Raw genomic sequence first — 20,704 nt, 5'->3', positions numbered from 1 at the left:
ATGTAGTTGACATCTTCCACTATGAGGGCAGGAGTGTCGGGCTTGGCAACCGCAATGATGGAGATTGGTGGAACCGGATCCTCCTTCCTCGACGTGTCCATTTGGTTCACCCTCACCTTGAGTTCGGCCAATTCCTTTGCTAAGAAGTTCTCCTCGGTCTCTTCTACAACTGCTACTCTCCTTGAGTTGTACCTTTCTTTCGACCACCCCCTACTGTTGGTGGCGAACTACTCAATCACCGCCATGGCATCCGGTCCTGTCTTCCTCAAAAAGCTTCCATTTGCCCTTATTCCAACATAGCACAAATTTTTTCATTAAGTCCACTATAGAGGAATCCTGCCTGATGGTCCACGGTAAAACCGTGGTTGGGGCACTTGCGGAGGAGGGCTTTGAAATGAGCACACGCCTCATAAAGGTGCTCGTCAGGGCCTTGTATGAACTAGAAGATCTCGCTCTTAAGCTTTAGGATTGTGCCTGGTGGGTAGTACTTATCGAGGAAATCAGCAACTATATGCTTCCATGTGGAGACTCGGTATGTGGGCATGCATTCAAACCACTGTTTAGCAGAATCAACCAAAGAAAAGGGAAAAAGTCTTACCCTTATGGCGTCGTCGTCGACACCATTTAGCATAAGAGTCTTACCCTACCTGCAAAAGGAGACTGCTCGTCCCTTTGGATAAGGGTCATTCGCAGTTCAAAATTATTAGCGTCAACAAGAGGACCTTCAGGGAAATTAATCATATTCCCGTGATTAAACATGTGTATCACATGCACTATCTCCTTATCCTTCTTTTCCTGTGCCTCCCTGGCAAGCTTCTCATCCATCAAGAGCTTCACTTGAGCTTGTAGCCTCTCTAGCTCTGTCTGCCATTGATCCTTGCTCACTTCTTATTTTTCTACGGGTTCTTTCAAGTTCGGGATCGAGCGGTTCGAGGATGTCCTTGCCAGAACGCGTTCGCATACATAACTTGAAAGAAACAAAAACAAAAACAAATTAAACTAAAAACAAAAACAAATTAAACTAAAAACAAAAACAGAAAGCAATAAAAATACAAAGTAGTAAAATTGTCCGTTTGAAGATATCACTCCAAAGTAGTAAAATCACCCAACGCAATCAATTAATATTTAGTGTTGTTCTAATTACTAATTCTTCAAAATCCATCCTTTATTTCAAACGCGCTGCGTACTGCATATAGTACTTCAAATAATTTCACGAAGATCGAAGATGTTCTCCATCAAATTAATTCACACTACGCAAGTATGAATATTAAATCAAAGTACGCACAATCAAACAACATAAATAGTCTCTTGGTGTTATGCCAAGCACTATAACAATTCATCGATATCTACTTGATTAATCAACCAAGATTTCGTATTTCACTGAGTTCATAAAGAACTAAAAGAATTCCTCGCCCAATGAAAATTATTCGTGCCAACCCAAAATATTTAATTTCTCGCATGAGAAATTAAATATATACATATTTTTCTCAGAAGTTTCATTTCAATCACCATATCGCATTCCACATATCGCATTCAATAAGAAAAATTTTATTATCCGGAATTTGCGAGTATTACACTAGGAAATACTAAAATTTCTGAAGTATATTCTTGCAGTAGATAACAATAAAAAATATATTTTGGGTTGATCATTTCAGTGCTCTACCACACTTGTGTTAGGTAGGAGAGAATTATCACAAACACTGCAACCATACCAATAGGTAGCCAAGACCAATCTAGGTTGTGAACTCATTTTTCTTCTTACTAGATCCAGTCAAGTCCCCTACTGAGAATCCATCAAAGAAGTCTTAGACTTGTTTATTTATTTTTTGATAAATAAAGCATTATATTATATTATCTATTCTCATAATTAGGTAAACAAGTGGACGTGGCGTTTCTCGTATATATGCACAAGCTAACTATACAAAGGCATGTATGCTCGAAGCATCTTTTAGTATACAAACCCAACAATCTCCCACTTATACTGAAAGAATGGTTTCGAGTATATCATTCGCTTTATTAGCCTTGTGCTACACGTTCACACATTTTCCTCCACTTATATTCAAAGCAGGATTTGGCCACTATGTACTCAAACTATAATTCTATAGTTTGCTAGAGTACACAAAGAAAACAAAAAAATGAAAATGCAAAATTGTTATTTATATCCTTAATTCTAGTTTAGGATCACGTTTATTTGTTCAAGATTTTACTAGGACCTTTGATCCAGTAGAATAATTTTATGTGCCTTTCTCAATTGCACATTTGCACTTATACATATTCTTCTATCAAAATCTAATAGTCTTGATCATTCTTAATTTCTACTAATTGAAAATGAAAGTAAAATACTTATAGCAACCTAAAGTTTCAATCATGTCAAATAAGATTTTAAAAAAAATCTTTAATTGTATATATCCCAATTTAACTTGGTATTATTCTTGATATATTACTTGTGATGAAAATATATGTATAAACATAATTGTTTCACCACAATGACCAATTGGAAATTTGTCCTTATGACAAACTAAAACTAGATGATGCTTCCTTCGTTTTATTGTAATAAATTCCAAGAATTTATTCTTTAATCATTGTTGTGATTTCTAACTTGAAATACTTTCTTTGGAAATCTAAAGTTTTAACGCTCGCCCATTTTATTTCCCTATGTCTTTTAGAAAACCGACCTATTAATATATATTAGTTTCGCGCCTAGTTTCTTAACCTCACGTTATGATCAAATGTTGTGAAGTATGCTTTGAGTGGTGATCGAAAATAGTTAAATTACAATATTTAATATTCTTATAGTTCCTTTGTGAGGTTCGAGTTTCAAATTAAAGTTCGTACACGTTTTAACATCGAATTTCAACACTAGAATTAAAATAAAGTATACTTTCCATACCCTCCGGACCTTGATCAATAGTCACACCTTGAACCCCGATACCTACACGAAAGGATAAGAAGCATGTTAAATCAAGACGAGACATTCGACGGTTTCCAAATGACGGCTGTACTTATTAGTTGTCATTCTTAGTTACAAGATGTAAGATTCTTACCAAATATAATAATATGAATGATTGATGTGCCAACTTGCCTCATTTGACAAAAAGTCCATAACCATTGGACAACACCTTTCCCCTCATGCATAAAGGTTTTAACCATGTAAACTCATGCACCTATCTTCCCTATAAATACCACACCATATTATCCTTTACCCTTTTTATTCCTTCACAAAATTTTTCTCCAAACAAGATTCTATAAAAATGAGGATGCATGCAAGTGTTTGAGGAAGAGGGGTCCAATTTCCTACACACTATCCTTCTTCTCCTCCTCTTCACAAGGTAATTCCTCCTAATAACTATTTTGCTACATAGCCATTTTCATATCACATCCAAGCATGAACATTAGGAAATTTCCATGCCAAACACAATATTATTTTGTATGCTTTTCCCCTAAAAGTTTTCCATAGCTAGCATGCACATGATCTTTTTAGAATAGACTTTTGCATCAACTAAAGAGAGTTAAGAAAAAGGAAATCATTTGAAAAATGCCCAATTTCTTAGACAACCGCATTGTACAATGATAACGACCTTGTTGGAAAAACTTATCTCGTGAGTAAGGAAGCTTCCAGATTTCGGAAATTCTGCCCGACAATGGCTACAACAGTCCAGCGATTATTGACGAAACTAATATTTTTTTACCACCTTTTCACGATCTATCCAAATATACACTTTTCGAGGATGAATGTTTAGTTCTAAGTTTTCAAGATAAGAAAAATAATGAAGAGAAAGAAAAAGGGGGAAGAAATCCCTAACCTTACCTTGGCCGGATTTTTGGCCGGCCGTCAACAGCGGCGGCGGCAACCCAGCGGCTATAGCGGTGGTCGTCTTCGGCGGAAGAGAGAGAGGGAGAGACCGAGGTAGAGGGAGAGAGAGAGAGGGAGGGGGGGAAGAAGAAGACGGGCCGGAGGGAGGTGTCCTAGCCGGTGACCCCATGGCCGACGCGGGGAGTGGCGAGAGAGAGAGGAGAAACGTGAGGTTGAAAGGGGAGGCGCCCCCTTCCTTTATTTTTCTTCTTTTGAAGAGTGAACTTCAAAAACAGTCCCTGGACTATGGGTTTATCTCGCCCATCTCTTTCTCTCTCTCTCTCTCTCTCATCTCCGCACCGCTGTTGTACGGGAGTCTCGTTGTCATCGTGAAATCTAGCTACTTCTGTCGTCATCCCGCGTTGAAGCTGTCTCACCGCAGAATTGTCGAGGCCGCCGATATCTTCTTTCTGGTCGGCTACGCTGCTATCGCGAATTGCTCACGCCACAACTAGCACCTCCATCATCTCTCTCTCAACCTCTGAAGTTCCTCGTCCGACCGCTCGCTAGCGTGCGAGTCATCGTCGTCCCCTTGCTGTTGCTGGTTCGTTGCCACCGCTGTTGTCCGGTAGATGCAGTGTTGTGATTGTTTCATCCACTACTGTTGTTGCCGCTACACTCGCCCTTGGTCCAGCGGCACGATGCCTCTTCTTCATTCTCACAGCCACTCACCCGCACCACTCAGCAGCCACACAATTCGAATGACACCACTGAAAATAATTGCAGCCTCCGACCTTGCCCTTTCTCCCGCAATCGAAGTACAACATTCCATTTCATTCCTTGTTTACGTCGAGAATTTGCATAATTCAGAGGGACCAAGAGGAAGAAGAAGGGAAGAGTGATATATGGATGAGAGAAAAAGAAGGTGATATGCAAGAGAGAAAAAAAAAATCAATGACACTAAATGCACAAAATCATTAAGAGTGAACTGCCTAATTGGGTCCTAGACTTGTATGCTCTCACTTTTGCGGTGCCTGAACAAAAATAATATCATCAGCGGTACCCGGACTTGTAGTTATGCACGTTTGAAGGTTTTTTGCACTTTTCAATACTTTTTCTGGACATTATAACCCTCAAAGGGGTGAGGGGCTAATTCGTCCACACAATATCTTTTTTTTCCCACAAGTCAGTTGTCTTTTCATCTGCATTTGGATTTGAGTGGATTTTGGACAAGTTTGAAATGATTTAATATCAATTCATGTTCAGAGGAAGTGTATGCCTATCTTTCTAAACACAATTGAAAAAAATGATCAACATTCCCATTCCTACCACTTCATTTTCGGGAGCTCAAAACACAACCCCCCCCTTCCACTTCACCCATTTCCACCGCCTATACCATTACAGGCTATAGCCATTTCACCCTCCCTATCAAGCCACACCCCGTTTCGTTTTCAAAGAGGAAAAGGAAGAAGATGACTGATATATAGTGAAAAGGGGAACAAGGTATTTCAAAGACATAATGACAAATCTTGGGAAATTAAGATTGTTGCGCAAGTTACAGCTTGTGGACAAAGAAAGATATTCTGCGGACGAATTAGCCCTTCACCCCTTCAAGGGTTATAATGTCCAGAAAAAGTATCGAAAAATACAAAACCCCTTCAAACGTGCATAACTACAAGTCCGGGTACCGCTGGTGATATTATTTTTGTTCAGGTATCGCAAAAGTGAGAGCATACAAGTCTATGACCCAATTAGGCAGTTTACTCAATCATTAATGAGCGGACACATTCAAAAGTGAAATTTTTTAAATGACTGAATTGCCCAAACCTCTCGAAAGGGTATTTTCGGCTGAAAAAGGGCCAAAAGGACCATGTTCGAGATCAACCCTTAGTCCAGGGTTGTCTGGGGATATTTTTAAAATCCAGGGACTATGGGCGAGATACACCCATAGTCCAGGGACTGTTTTTGAAGTTCACTCTTTTTTGAATTAGTGGAGTGTGGTAGGGTTTACTAATTATTAGGATTTTGGCTCCCTTTTTGGGCCAAATAATTTCTTAGTGTGGACTTTTATTTGTGACATCCATGACCCAAAACATCCATCATTTTGCATAATAAATATTATCTCAATATATATTACTTTAAGTATTAAATAGTTAATTAATTTAAGTGTATACATATAAAATAATGCGAATGTGTGTGCATGAAATTATTATTTTAAAATATATTTATGTGTACGTGCCTTAGTATATGTATGTGTAATAAAGTGTGTACACTTGAGAGTATGTTTGTGAAGAAAAATATATATGTATACACCTAAGTTATTATTAAAAGTAGAAAAGTGATGGCATTTTTAGGGATATGTATTATACGTGTAAAATCATTTTCTTATATGTTGCATGTAGGACATGTCATTATTAATAGATAACCCAAACATTAAAATACTTTATAAGGATCTCAAATTATATCAATAGTATATAAAATAGAAAATGTAACCATTATCGGCTTAACCGACTTTGAGAGCTCGTTTACATATATATTTGTATAGTGAAACAAAAAGGAGAGGGAGAGAACAGAGGAGTTAGGAAGAAATAAAATTGAGGGATGAGAAAAAGAATGAAAATAGTTTCTGACCTCTCCGGCTATACAAAGTTGCATATAAGAAAGGAAATTTGGATGTTTGATTACTCGTTGTCATCAGGTGTGTATAAATCACACTTTTAATTTTACATATTTTATGTGATTGATTGTTATGTGTTAAATTGGAGTGAATATTTGAATTATATGATATGAGACTAAATGGTTATGTGTTATTTGATATTGATGGTGAATTTGAAAGTTGTGTAAATCACCACTCCTTTCGTTATAGGGTGTGAGCCCTTTTTAACTCTATCGAACATTATTTTAATTCCATTTATGAATATTATATGAGACAAAATTTATCTCCCACTTTTAAAAGTAGAAAATTAGAAGTCTCAATATTTTTTAAGCTATTAAAACAAATTAAATAGTGTTTGGAGTTAAATTCATCCTAGTTTAATAGAATGAGCTGTGAAGTTCTTATTAAACTCTTAGAATTTAATTATTCTTTAAGAAAAGCTCCCACTATCTTAATTATCACTATCACAACAAAATAAATAATCATCAACTATTCAAATAGTTAACTTTTGGCTTGGAACATTAAAATAAATTTTAATGTGCACATTATATTTACTCTAACATACATGACTTTCTAGTATTTAAATATAAATACTTTTCTTGTGAACAATTGAATTAACTTACTTGTCTTGTTATCAATTATAGTGATTATTTTTCTTTTATCCTTATTTGAAAAATGAAACCCAAGTTCTTCGTAAAATTTGGTGATTTAGATGAGAGTTCAATATTATTCATTAGTGGAATAAAATAATATTCCATTGGATAATATATTAAATCATGAGTTAATTGATTTAATAAGTTTATTGTCTAATGAGCTAGCCCAACATCTAATCACTTCATAGATCCTCATTCTAGCTCAATAGAAGTCCATCTTATAAATAGTGAAGAGAGGTGAGAAACCCTAAGACACCATACAAAAATTTACAACTCTCAAAATCTAAACCTAGCTGCCACTCACGGGCCTCTCTCTCTATCTCACTTGTCTCGATTTTCGAGCCACACCAAATGAAAAGGTAGGGTTTTAGGTTGTCATGACCGCATTTTCTAAGGATAGAAAATACGGTTGATCGCGACTAGTGGGGGATTTAAGAAGCGGGGAAGAAAGGGGAAAACAACACAACTCGGCCATAGCTCGAAATAAATAAGAATAGCTCAAATAAAATCAGATTATCATTTCGACAATGAACAACTCGAAACGAATATTATCTCAATAACACACAATATCAAAAGAAAATTTGTTTAGCGGAAGCATTCGAGAGTTGAATAATAGTATTATGTATGAGGACATAATATATATTCGGAACTATTTATTTGTTATCTTCTTCTCTTTCATGCTCAACATCCTCCGCGTTCGTCACAATTCAACCTGATGTACATGATGCACTCAGTGAACTTAGGCCGAAAACATTTTCATAAAATAAAGTCATGTCATGCTATCTTTAAGTGTACTCAGGTTTTAATTTAAAATCTGTCGAGAAACACTAAAATTCTTTAAACTTTAAAAATGGCGATCGACCGATCTACTATCATCGTCAGCTATCACATACCAAATCTGAACTATCATGTGAAACGAGAATGTGGCCACAAACTCGATAACTGGACCGGCCGACACGAAAGACGGTTCACGATCCCTATCTGTGTACACTAGCCTGAGTAAGGGCTCCCTCCTAGTCAGACCTGAATTCCTTAACTATCAAAGTCTAGAGGGAATTAAACCTAGTAGACAATCAGATTGGCAGCTCCATCAAAAACCAAAATATGGCAAGACATAACATATTTGCAAAGAGATACATCATTCATAATTTGGCAAAGTATTTCAAAATATTTTGAAAGAAAGCCCACCTCGATCGTTTAATTTTTTGAATTTGAATTCTTTACTTCAACTCCAATTTTGCTCGCGGAGAAATCCTTTCTTTTAGTCCATGCTCCTCATTTCATCCATTTATTTTCTAGGCCATCCGAGGCGTTGTTGGTAACACCGGTCGGCCATTCGCAACCTCAAAACCTAAAAATTCGGTCCAAGTATTTAATTTACTTCCATCACCCCTTCATCAGATCAAGTTTTAACTAATAAACTTCCTCAAGCCAAACAAAATTTCCAGGTCCAGCAACTAGATAATTCTCGGCCCAAGTCATAAATAAATAGACTCTGGCCCAAAAATATAATACCCCACAGTCCAACACTATTTCCTTTACTTGTATCAAACTAGAACCCTCTCTCTTTCGAATCTCATGCTCGTATCTCTCTAATCCCTGTTCTTCTTCTCCACTTCGCAGCCCCAAATCCCTCTCCCTCAATCTCACGCCGAGCCACCGCTGTATCCTCTCCTACATCAAATTCTGCGCCGCCGTCACCACCCTATCTTTCCCTCATCTCCTTCACAGCGCCGCTGCTGTCAAAGTGTTGCTGGCGTCGTCGCTGCCGGATCAGCAGCTGCTGCTCTCTTCTCCACGGCGCCGCCACCCGCCTGGTCTCTCCGTCGCCGCTGCCTCCGTCTGCACTTCCTTCGGTCAGAGCGCAGCGTTGCTGCTGTCACGGCGCAGTCGACGTCGTCGCCGCCGAGCTGCCTCTGTCGTGGCCATCTCTCACTCACGTTGTCTTCCCTTCCTCCATCGGCAACACCTTCTCCATTCGATGATTCAGCACCTGAGCCGGCGCCTGAAAGCTCTCTCTCTCTCTCTCTCTCTGAATCTCACGCTGCTGCCGCTGCTGGTCAAATTCCTCCGCTAGCCGCTGCTGCAGTTCGTCGTGGTCCAGCAGATGCAGCCCCTACTGTTCAGAGCTCCGAATCACCTCCGTTTTCTCTTACCCTCTGCACTCTCACTCAGTTTCTTGGATTGGACTGAATTTTGGTTGTAAATTTTTGTGAGGAGATTGTAGTAGCGGTGATCACATTGGAAGATGGAACATTAACACTTATTGAGGTGTTAAATGGTAACTTTTGATTTCAAATTGAGGGGGAGCAGAAGAGTCATGCTAGAGACGAAGAGACGCCACTCTTTGAGAAGGAATAAAGATTTGGACTTGCATAAATTAATTGATGTATCGGGCTCAATATACTTTTGCATAAATAATTTAGGATGCCCAACTCTTGTAATAAATAGAAGCCTAGAAGAATAAAATAATTGGTGAAACTTCTCAAAAATTAAGTTGGGCTCGAATAGAATTAAATAGATTCTTCATGATTGACTGTAAAAGTCCAAAACTCTTTCAAGCTCAAAAAGAAAAAAAATATGAAAAAAATCTGTCTAAAAAAAAATTGGCGTCCTTTCGAGAACAACAAAAGGGTACAAAAAGTCGGGTGTTACATAGGTTTTATTTATTCCATAGTTAATAGAATTAGTAGTTGGAAAAATATTAGTTTTTCCTTTTATAAGTTAGGGTTTCCTTTTAGCCATTTCCTTTAAGTATAATTTTTCCATAAGTTTAGGATTTCTCTTTTCCTATACAAAGGCCCCATTGTTAAATTAAAAGGTCAAACTTTGAATATTAAATTTATTTTGAGTTTTATACCATAGAGTTCTTATTTCATTAAGTTCTTTATTTTACCAGGTCAGTCATTCTCTATACGTCTCTGCATCAGTCATACTCCTCACTTCTCCTTATCACTGAAATATGGGATTGATGATGCAATTTCTTGCATAGTTAATTCTATCGACTTCTTGCCTTTAATTTCATTTGACTAAATATACTTTCAAGGCAAGAAGTTGATAGAAAAAATTAAGTACGCAAGAAATTGCATCATCAATCCCTTATTTCAGTGATAAGGGAGAAGTGAGGAGTATGACTGATGCAGAGACGTATAGAGAATGACTGAACTGGTAAAATAAAGAACTTAATGAAATGAGAACTCTATAGTATAAAACTTAAAGTAGATTTAATATTCAAAGTCTGTCATTTTAGTTCAACAATGAGTCCTTTATATAGGCAAGGAGAAATCATAAACTTGTGGAAAAATAATACTTAAAGGAAATGACTAAAAGGGAAATAAACAAAAAGGAAACCCTAATTTGTAAAATGAAAAGTTAATATTTTTTCATCTACTAATTCTATTAACTAGGAAATAATTAAAACCCAAATTATAATATGCTTAGCCACCAATTCTTATTTTCTATAACTGTATAATATTGCGTCGATCTAAATTCTCATATGATTAGAAGAATTAGTAGTTTATTGTGCGCATAAGTGTTTGTTCCATAATTTTGGAAGTTACTGAATAAATGGTCCAGAATCCAGATCTTCTGTATTGCAGTCATAGTGGTAGCTCTACTAAATGATTATTAGCCAGACCTTTCAAGAGATAATACTAACCCGTCCTACAATAAAAGTTATATTTAATGTGGACACGAGTTTTAACAACGTAAATGTAAGACTGAGCTGCCAAATTGTGCATAAACTTGAGATAGGTGATTGAAGGAAAGGAGAGAAGAAATATGGATTGGAGTTCACTGTTTTGAGCTGCAGAGATTCAGCAGCCGTTGGATCTTTTAGTTAACATTTTTTTAATCGTGGCCGTCCATTGAAAAGACTAGTCATTGGTATTGTTACACAGCTGTTTAAATACTTTTGTAAAAAGTCCCTTTCTTCTTCACTTTTCCAATATTTCCATCTCACATTCCATTCAAGATCTGTAGTGTGTGTATCTGTAAATTCCTCTGAAATAATACCATTTTACTTTCCGTTAATCTTGAGTCTTGTTTAAAGCTTCCTCAATTTCTCGTTCAAGCCAACAAGTGGCGCCGTCTGTGGGAAGTGGAGATTTGCCACCGTTGAAGAGAAATTAGGGTTGCGATCGATGGCATCAAGGTTCGAGGCGGAGAAGTTCACCGGGAAGAATGATTTTGCGTTGTGGCGCATGAAGATGCGAGCAATGTTAATTCAACAAGGGTTGTCCGATGCTCTGGTTGTCGAGAAGGATGAATCGGAGGAAAAGGAAGTTCTTGATGAGAAGGCGACTGCCAAGAAAAAAGAAATCCTGGCTAAAGCTCACAGTGCGGTTGTGCTAAGCCTCGGCGACAAAGTGTTAAGAGAAGTGTCGAAGGAGACAACGGCAGCCGGAATCTTGGAGAAATTGGAAGGTCTGTACCTTACTAAATCGCTTGCCAATAGGCTATTCATGAAACAACGTCTATATTCCTATAAGTTTGTTGAGGAGAAAGCTATAATTGAGCAACTGGAAGATTTTAATAAGGCCGTTGATGACCTTGAAAACATCGATGTGACGATTGGTGATGAAGATAAGGCAATATTATTGCTTAATGCTCTGCCGAGATCATACGACCAGCTGCGTGATGCGATTATGTATGGAAGGGAAGGAACAATCACATTGATGGAAGTGCAATCGGCTTTGAGGGCGAAAGAGCTGCAGAAGGGAGGTGGTCATGGTCAAGAACAGATATTAGAGAGCCTGAACATAAAGAAGTTTAAGGGCAAGAAGAACTACAAGTAGGATCGTGATACACCCAAGGCAGTTTCTAAGGATCAAAAGGAGACCCGATCTTGCCACTGGTGCAAGAAACCCGGGCATTTGAAGCGTGACTGTTATGCTTGGAAGAAGAAACAAGCGGAGGAAGCAGCTCATGGTAAGGCCAGCTCTGATTGCATTCAAGAGAATGAGGTTGCAGAAATTTTGAATGTAATGGAGGAGGTAGAAGAAAGCTCTTGGATTCTTGATTCCGGGTGCAGTTTCCACATGTGCCCAAACATTCATTGGTTTGAATCACTGTCAGAAGCTGCTGGATCTGTTGTGCTAGGGAATAATCAGATTTGCACTATACAGGGAGTTGGAAATGTAAAATTGAGGCTAAGTGATGGATCAATGAAGATCTTGAGCAATGTAAGATACATCCCAGAAGTTAAAAGGAACTTGATATCACTTGGCTATCTTGAGAGTAAGGGATGTTGTTTTGGATCTTGTGGGGGAAAAATGACCATTCAAAAGGGGACTGATGTGGTTTTGCAGGGAGAAAGAAAGGGAAGTCTCTACTATCTTGATGCTTCTGTCATAAAAAATGGAGATATCAACACTGTGAAGACAGATCCAGTCAGTCTCTGGCACTTGAGGTTAGGACATCCTGCAAATGGCAGCATATTACAACTGATCAAGAAAGGAGTGATATCTGGAATTGATGATAAGAGTGATCAAGCATGTGATGATTGCATATTGGCTAAGGCAAAGAAACTCCCATATATTAGAGGTAAACACACTTCTCAGGCTCCTTTGGATTATGCACATAGTGACTTATGGGGGCCTGCCCCAGTAAATTCAGTGGGTGGAGGGAGATACTACATGACCATCATAGATGATTACTCTAGAAAAATCTGGTTGTATGTGTTAAAAGAGAAATCTGAAGCTTTTGGGAAGTTCAGAGATTGGTGCAAGATGATGGAGAATGAGAGAGGTTCTGTACTGAAATGTCTAAGAACAGACAACGGGCTTGAATTTTTGTCTAAGGAGTTTGAACTTTTCTGCCAAGAAAGAGGTATAAAGAGGCATAGAATAGTTCCTATGAACCCTCAACAGAACGGTGTTGCAGAGAGGGCAAATAGGACTATCATGGAGATAGTGAGGTCTATGCTGCTAGCATCTGGGATGGAGAAAAGATTCTGGGCAGAGGCTGCTGCCACTGCAGTTAAACTAATCAACATGTGCCCATCTTCGAGCATAGATGGTGATACTCCTGACTACAGGTGGTATGGTGAATATGGTGACTACTCCCAGCTGAAAGTTTTTGGATGTAAAGCTTTTGTACATCAGAAACTGAGTAAATTGGATGCCAGGGCTGTGAGATGTGTACTGCTAGGTTATCAGCCAGGGGTGAAGGGGTATAGACTCTGGTGCATTGAACCTGGAAACCAAAAGATTGTTGTCAGCAGAGATGTGATTTTCTCTGAAACAATCATGCCATTCAAATCAGTGGAGCAAGCTCAGAATGATATTGTTAGGAGAGATAAGTCTACTTCTAGTTTGGAGGTGGAGCATGAACCTGTGGTTGTGAACAGGGATGGTAGTGAGTCAGATGGAGAAGAGCATAGTTCTGATTATAATCAGACTGGTGAAGCAGAAGAGCATGAAGATCTTAGAACTTACCAACTGGCCAGAGATAGGGCAAGAAGGAAAGATGTGAGACGCCCATCCAGATATCTTGATTCAGATATGCTCTATTTTGCTTTCTGTGTAGCTGAGCAAGTGGTCTTCTCTGAACCTGAATCATATAATGCAGCAATAAACTGCAAGGAAAGGGACAAATGGTTGAAAGCAATGATTGAGGAGATGGATTCTCTCATCAAGAATGGAACATGGGTTCTTGTGGATAAGGTTGAGGGAAGAAAAATTGTCAGTTGCAAATGGATCTTCAAGAAGAAGATTGAGTCTGCAGATAATGAGAAAGTCAGATTTAAGGCAAGAGGGTTCACACAAGATTGGTGGCAAGAGGGTTCACACAAGAAGAAGGTGTGGATTACACTGAAGTCTTTTCTCCTGTAGTCAAGCACACTTCAATCAGAGTCTTATTGGCTGTAGTAGCTAAGCTTGACTGGGAATTGGAGCAATTGGATGTAAAGACGGCTTTTCTACATGGAGATTTGGAAGAAACGATTTATATGCATCAACCTCAAGGATTTGTGAAGCCAGGAGAGGAAAATAAGGTTTTCTTATTAAAGAAAAGCTTGTATGGCCTCAAGCAAGCCAGCAGCAATGGCATAAAAAATTTGACAGCCACATTCTGAAATATGGCTTCAAAAGATCAAAATTTGATGAATGTGTCTACATCAAGAGAAGAGGTGGAGCTCCTGTGGCCTATCTACTCCTTTATGTAGATGATATGCTAGTGGCAGGGGCCTGCAAGAAGGAGGTTCAGAGGGTAAAAGATGATCTGAATTCAACATTTGATATGAAAGATTTAGGTGCCGCTGGCAGAATTCTTGGGATGAGCATAGTCAGAAACAGAGAGAAGAAGGAAATATGGTTAAACCAGGCTGACTACATCAACAAATTGGTTGAGAAATACAAGATGGGTGATGTTAAAGCAACTAGAACTCCATTGGCACAACACTTCAAGTTATCTATACAGCAGAAGCCAAGCAATGAGAGGGAAAGGCAGGAGATGCAGGCTATCCCCTATGCTAATATTGTAGGTAGCATAATGTATGCTATGATTAGTACAAGACCTGATATAGCTCAGGCCATCAGTGTAACAAGTCGATTCATGGCAGACCACGGCAAACAACATTGGCTGGCACTGAAGTGGACTCTTCGATATTTGAGAGGAGCTGGTGACTATGGGATACTGTTCAGAGGTGGTGAAGAGTATGTTGGTGATCCCCTAGTGGGGTATTGTGATAGTGACTATGCAGGGAATATAGACAATAGAAGATCTCAGTCAGGTTATGTCTTCACTTTATATGGTGGAGCTGTGTGCTGGAAATCTAGTTTGCAGAGTGTGGTGGCTTTATCTACGACTGAAGCTGAATACATGGCGATGACAGCTGCAGTCAGAGAGAGTTTTTGGTTAAGAGGTATTTCTTCTGATTTTGGAGTGGAACAGAAATCCATTGCCATAGGCTGTGATAGTAGCAGTGCGATAAGCTTGGCGAAACACCAAGTATTTCATGAAAGAAGCAAGCACATTGATGTGCGGCTTCATTACATTAGAGAGGAGATTGAGAAGGGAAAAGTTAGGATTTTCAAGATTGATACTTCTGAGAATCCGGCTGATATGATGACCAAGCCTCTGCCAAAGGAAAAGTTTGAGCTTTGCATGAGGCTCGTTGGTTTGTGTAGAATGGGAGATGCAAATTGAGCAGTTCAAGGTGGAGATTGTAAGATTGAGCTGCCAAATTGTGCATAAACTTGAGATAGGTGATTGAAGGAAAGGAGAGAAGAAATATGGATTGGAGTTCACTGTTTTGAGCTGCAGAGATTCAGCAGCCGTTGGATCTTTTAGTTAACATTTTTTTAATCGTGGCCGTCCATTGAAAAGACTAGTCATTGGTATTGTTACACGGCTGTTTAAATACTTTTGTAAAAAGTCCCTTTCTTCTTCACTTTTCCAATCTTTCCATCTCAGATTCCATTCAAGATCTGTAGTGTGTGTATCTGTAAATTCCTCTAAAATAATACCATTTTACTTTCCGTTAATCTTGAGTCTTGTTTAAAGCTTCCTCAATTTCTCGTTCAAGCCAACAGTAAAAAAATTATATTATATAATATAGTTATTTATTTAGTCATTAACAATGGCAAAATAAGTATAAGAATGAAACAATATAATCAGTCATAATTTCATACGTTTAATGTAGTGCTAACAAATTTTGTATTTTTATTTAATTTAAGGTTATGATTTTCATTTATAAGTTTTTGCATGCATAAAGAACAAGAAATAAAGTAAACAACAAATTAAAGTTATCATACATTAACTGGAAAAAACACAAATAAAAAATATACCCATAAATTTAATTATAAATAAAATTCATTTGCATTACATTAACTATGGGAAATTAGAAATGATTATATAGTTTCAATCTTATACTCCATTATTTTACCATTGCACATATATGAATAATTATATTCAGTAAATGACCTTAATTTTGTTACATTAACTCCTCGTTTGTATTCTTATTGATAACTAATTTGGTCATAAAAAGAAGAACGTATGTTATACATGTATTCATTCATTACATTAAATATAGGTATATTTAAATTTTTGGATAGTTTTCAAATCTCACAATAATGTCCATGATTAGAAAAAATTAAAGGGTTTAGTGGAGCCTCTATGGATCCATTTGTTAAAGCATTATATTGGTATATGGTATGTTTTAACCGCTGAATTTTTCAATCATATATACGTAAAGATATCATATAGTGTTATATTGCTAACTCAATGCTTAATTGCTAATTACAATTCAATAATAGCTATTAGATATTCAAATTAAAGGCCTAGATCATCAACTAGGAAACGTCAATAAGGTCATAGGATTAATTCCAAAAAATATCAATAGGGTATTAACGTCAAGTTAGTTATAACTAACTTTTAAAAGAAATCCCAAAACTTTAAATTCATATAACATATATCAAATTACAGATAATTTTATAAGTATTCCAACGATATACTACATGCATATGTTCCGACGTCAAAATTTGAAAAACAAAATCTAGAATTTTCGTATTTTTCGTACACAATTAATGTCAATGCAGCTAAGATAATATGTCAATATAAAGCATATACAATGTCAATCCTAAATTGTGTTGACATTATCAAAGCATTGTGTTCATATTTTCAAAACACTATATTGACATTTTCATCCAAAACCCTAATTTGGAGTTTTTTTAATCTTTTTCGATTTAATTAATAAAAATAAAAAATTACACATGACAAATTGTAGACCACACGTTTTCTAAAATCATATGGGCTTAAATTAGTTGTAGTTAACAATTAAATGATGAGTTAGCAATTGATCACTCTCTGTCAGATATTGTGTATATCTATGTCAGATTTTCGTCTCCTATCAATAATTACTAATAGTTTATAAATAATATACCAAAAATAAATAAAATACTAAAATAATGAATCGCCATTCTGCTCCCTTCTCAAGTGCATATTACCAAGAATTGACTAGCTATCTCCGTCCGAAAGGCCACTACACGTAAATTTTGAAGTTGAATTCAGACTCAAATTTTGGACGTGGTTCATTTAATTGGGTTATTTTGTGAAATCATTCAAATTGTCATAAACTTAGACGCCACTTTGTTATAGTAAAAACTCGATCACTTTTACACATATTCAATAAAATATTCGATTCTGTTTGATGGAATAAAATGGCTCGTATCGATTTAAATTTAGCATAACAATTCGAATTCTATTATTTTAGTTTTGGTTCAGTTTTAAATCGAACCGTCCAAATTAAACCTTGAATTTAGATATGAGGTTTCGATTATATATATACACGTACCGACCAATTTAAATTATATACGTTCATATATTCAAGAATGCATAATTGAATATAAATAATACAACATCTTAGAACATCATATATTTCATGTAATTAACCATAAATATAATGGATCGATAACTTACCTTTACGATCCATAGCGGAAGCAATTGGGGAAGAAGGATAAGACTTCCTCGAACTTTCTTTGGTGCAGTGGCACAACTCCAACTCCAAGGATCGATTTGTTTCTCACTCTGTCCCTCGTTTATGTGTTCTCCGTGTGTGATTTAATGGGATCACCATACTTGTATTTATAGGCAGAGAGAGGACAAACTCTAATAATAAATAATTAATGCTCTTTTCATCAAAGTGAGTTAATTAAATCGTTTTTTTTTGACCAAGTATTACCAAAATCAAATTAAATAATTGATCATAATAGTTTGATTTGATTTTGTTAGTTAATAACATAATTAATGTAAAATTCATGACAATCATAAGCATATATATTATTGACTAAATTAATGCTAATAAAGACATTATTATATATAAATATTCCAATTTCCTTAATAGCTATACACTAATAGGAAACATATATATTTCCAACCATTGGGAGGGCTTAAAAGTCGAACATTTTGTGGTCATTATCTAAGATTATTTTGCTTTCGTAAATATCGAGCTGCGTGTTTATATAAATCCTTCGACGTATACTGACAAAGCTATGTGGATAATATCTACATGTGCATGTTTTTATGCATTCTTTTAAAAAAAATTAAAACAGGGTTGTTACAATTTGTTATGGTATTTGAATGAGGTTGTTACAACTTATTAAGCTATATATTTAGTAACTAAACTAGTTGTTTGGATGTTCCTATAAAAAAATGTAACTTGTTTTGGTTGCAGAAGTAAGTACTCCTCCTCCGTTCTACCTTAATAAAGACATTTTATTACTCATTTTTAAAAATTAATAATAAATAGTTAAAATGGAGAAAGAGAAAGATAATTACTATTTTCAATTTTAATCAATTTTAGAGTTGATACAATCTTAACTAAAAAAATTGTACTCCTATCAGAACTATCCCTCAAATAAAATGTGCATGATTATAAAATTGGAGCATAAACTAGATAGACAAAATAACGATTTTCTATCAAGGAAAATGTTTGAGGGAATAAAACGGTTCGTTTCTATTTAAATTTAGTATAACAATTCGAATTGTATTATTTTGAATTTGGTTCAGTTATAAATCGAACCGCCCAACTTAAAACTTGAATTTAGATATGCGGTTTTGATTATAATATATACATGTATTGATGTACCGACCAGGGTATAGTCGAGTGGCATGATACTCATCCATTTTTAACCAAATGGTCATCCTAAGTCGAACGTTACCAAACCGACCAAATTAAAACTTGAATTTAGATATGCGGTTTTGATTATAAATATACCGATCAAAGAGTATGGTCGAGTGGCATGAGAATCATCCATTTTTAAATTTTAACCAAGTCATCCTAAGTCGAACATTTTGTGGTCAATATTTAAGATTTTTTTGTTTTCGTAAATATCAAGCTGCGTACTTAAATAAATCCTTCTGCTTATAATGAAATGCTATGTGGATAATATCGAAAGGTGCATGTTTTTATGCATTCTTTAATAAACAAAACACGTAACAAGTTGTTATTTTTTTTTTAGTTAAATAAATATAAATTTAAAGGGCGGGCCACGGAAAACTTGAACTTTAAACCTTTGGCCTCAAATATTATTAACCTCTATATCACTTAGCCAAATCAGAAGTTGTTATAATATTTGTTAATGACTACATAGTTTTTAAAAAACTTAAAATGAGGTTGTTACCAGTTGTTACGCTATTTATTAATAACTAGACTTGTTGTTTGGAATTGGTTGTTCCTACAAAATGTAACTTGTTTTGGATGCAGAAGTAGTACTACTCGCTCTAAAAAAATACCCAAAACAAGGTAGTTAATATTCTCAATGAATCAATTTTAGACTTGATACTATCTTAATTTAAAAAATTGTATCGGAACTAACCCTCAAATAAAATGTGCATGATTATTAAATTGATTTTCTATCAAGGAAAATGATTTTTTTTTCATAGGCTAGGTTTCTAATTGATATACCTACTGTTATCATTTATAATTTGATTAATGTACATAAATGATACTTTTGGTAGAATAAATTAACTCATTTATTTCTTCGAACGACTTCAAAAGTAAATGGTTGGCACCAATAATATTCGTGTTTATCATTAATATTAGAAAATTTTGTATACGTACCATATAAAATGGTCAACTCTTTCCTAAAAATTAAAGTAAGAGAGACAAAAAAAACAATAATGGAATTAGTATAAATGGACCAAAAATGGAATTAGTATTCATTTTTTAAAATGAAAAGTTTCTATTTTTGAAAAACGGATCGAGTGAGTATTTGGCATCATAATGCACATATACATGATGTTGGCAATAATGTGCTGGTAAAACTCCGAATGTTTTTTTCGATATCTTTATGAGAAACTTCTTACTTCTAGCATAAAAAAACACATTTGAACTTAATTAGGCAAGAAATCGACTTCACAAATGTTAATCATCTTGGATAGATACCGTAAGTAAGATAGTAAGTAAGATAGTAACCCATGTTATAGCACCAATTGTTGGTCGTGAAATGTATGGTCAGTGCTTTTTCATTTAAAATGTTGTTAAGGCATTCGAATGGATAAACATGTTTACATCGTTGTTCAATCGGAAGACAACAACAAATGCATATCAAATCTAGAAGTGTTAGTCGGTTTGATGGTTTTGTATGATATTGAATGTGCAAAATTTCCTAATATTAATAATAAACTCGATGATTTATTATTAAGTAGTACTATAAAATATTGCAAAGTATTTAATATTACACATGACCATGTCACAATCAGAAAGGACGCAGAAGAGACAACTATGTATTGATATCATGTGAACAAACAAAACTGCTTTTAAATACTAAAAGATTCCTACTCCAAGCTCACATATATTGAACATATTCCATAATCAATTGTCGGGAGAAAATGACGTGCTGTAATACGACAAAGCGAAATTAGGATACTTCTTTCTTCCTTGTGAAATCGATCCAAATAAATAAAACAAGATTAGTGCAGGGTATAAAAAATATGAAACAAAAAATTGCAAGTGGAAAATTCAAATGGCAAGAACAATTAGACTTAGTCTAGAAGTCGTACACAATGTGTACAGTATGCTAACAAACTAAACTACTCCGAAGGATTAATGAGAAACACAAACGTAAAGCTTGATAACTTGAAACTAATTCTAGAGCTAAG

Source organism: Salvia hispanica, chromosome 4 (genome assembly GCF_023119035.1).
Source record: "Salvia hispanica cultivar TCC Black 2014 chromosome 4, UniMelb_Shisp_WGS_1.0, whole genome shotgun sequence".
Classification (NCBI taxonomy): domain Eukaryota; kingdom Viridiplantae; phylum Streptophyta; class Magnoliopsida; order Lamiales; family Lamiaceae; genus Salvia; species Salvia hispanica.
This window is presented reverse-complemented; position numbering follows the sequence as displayed.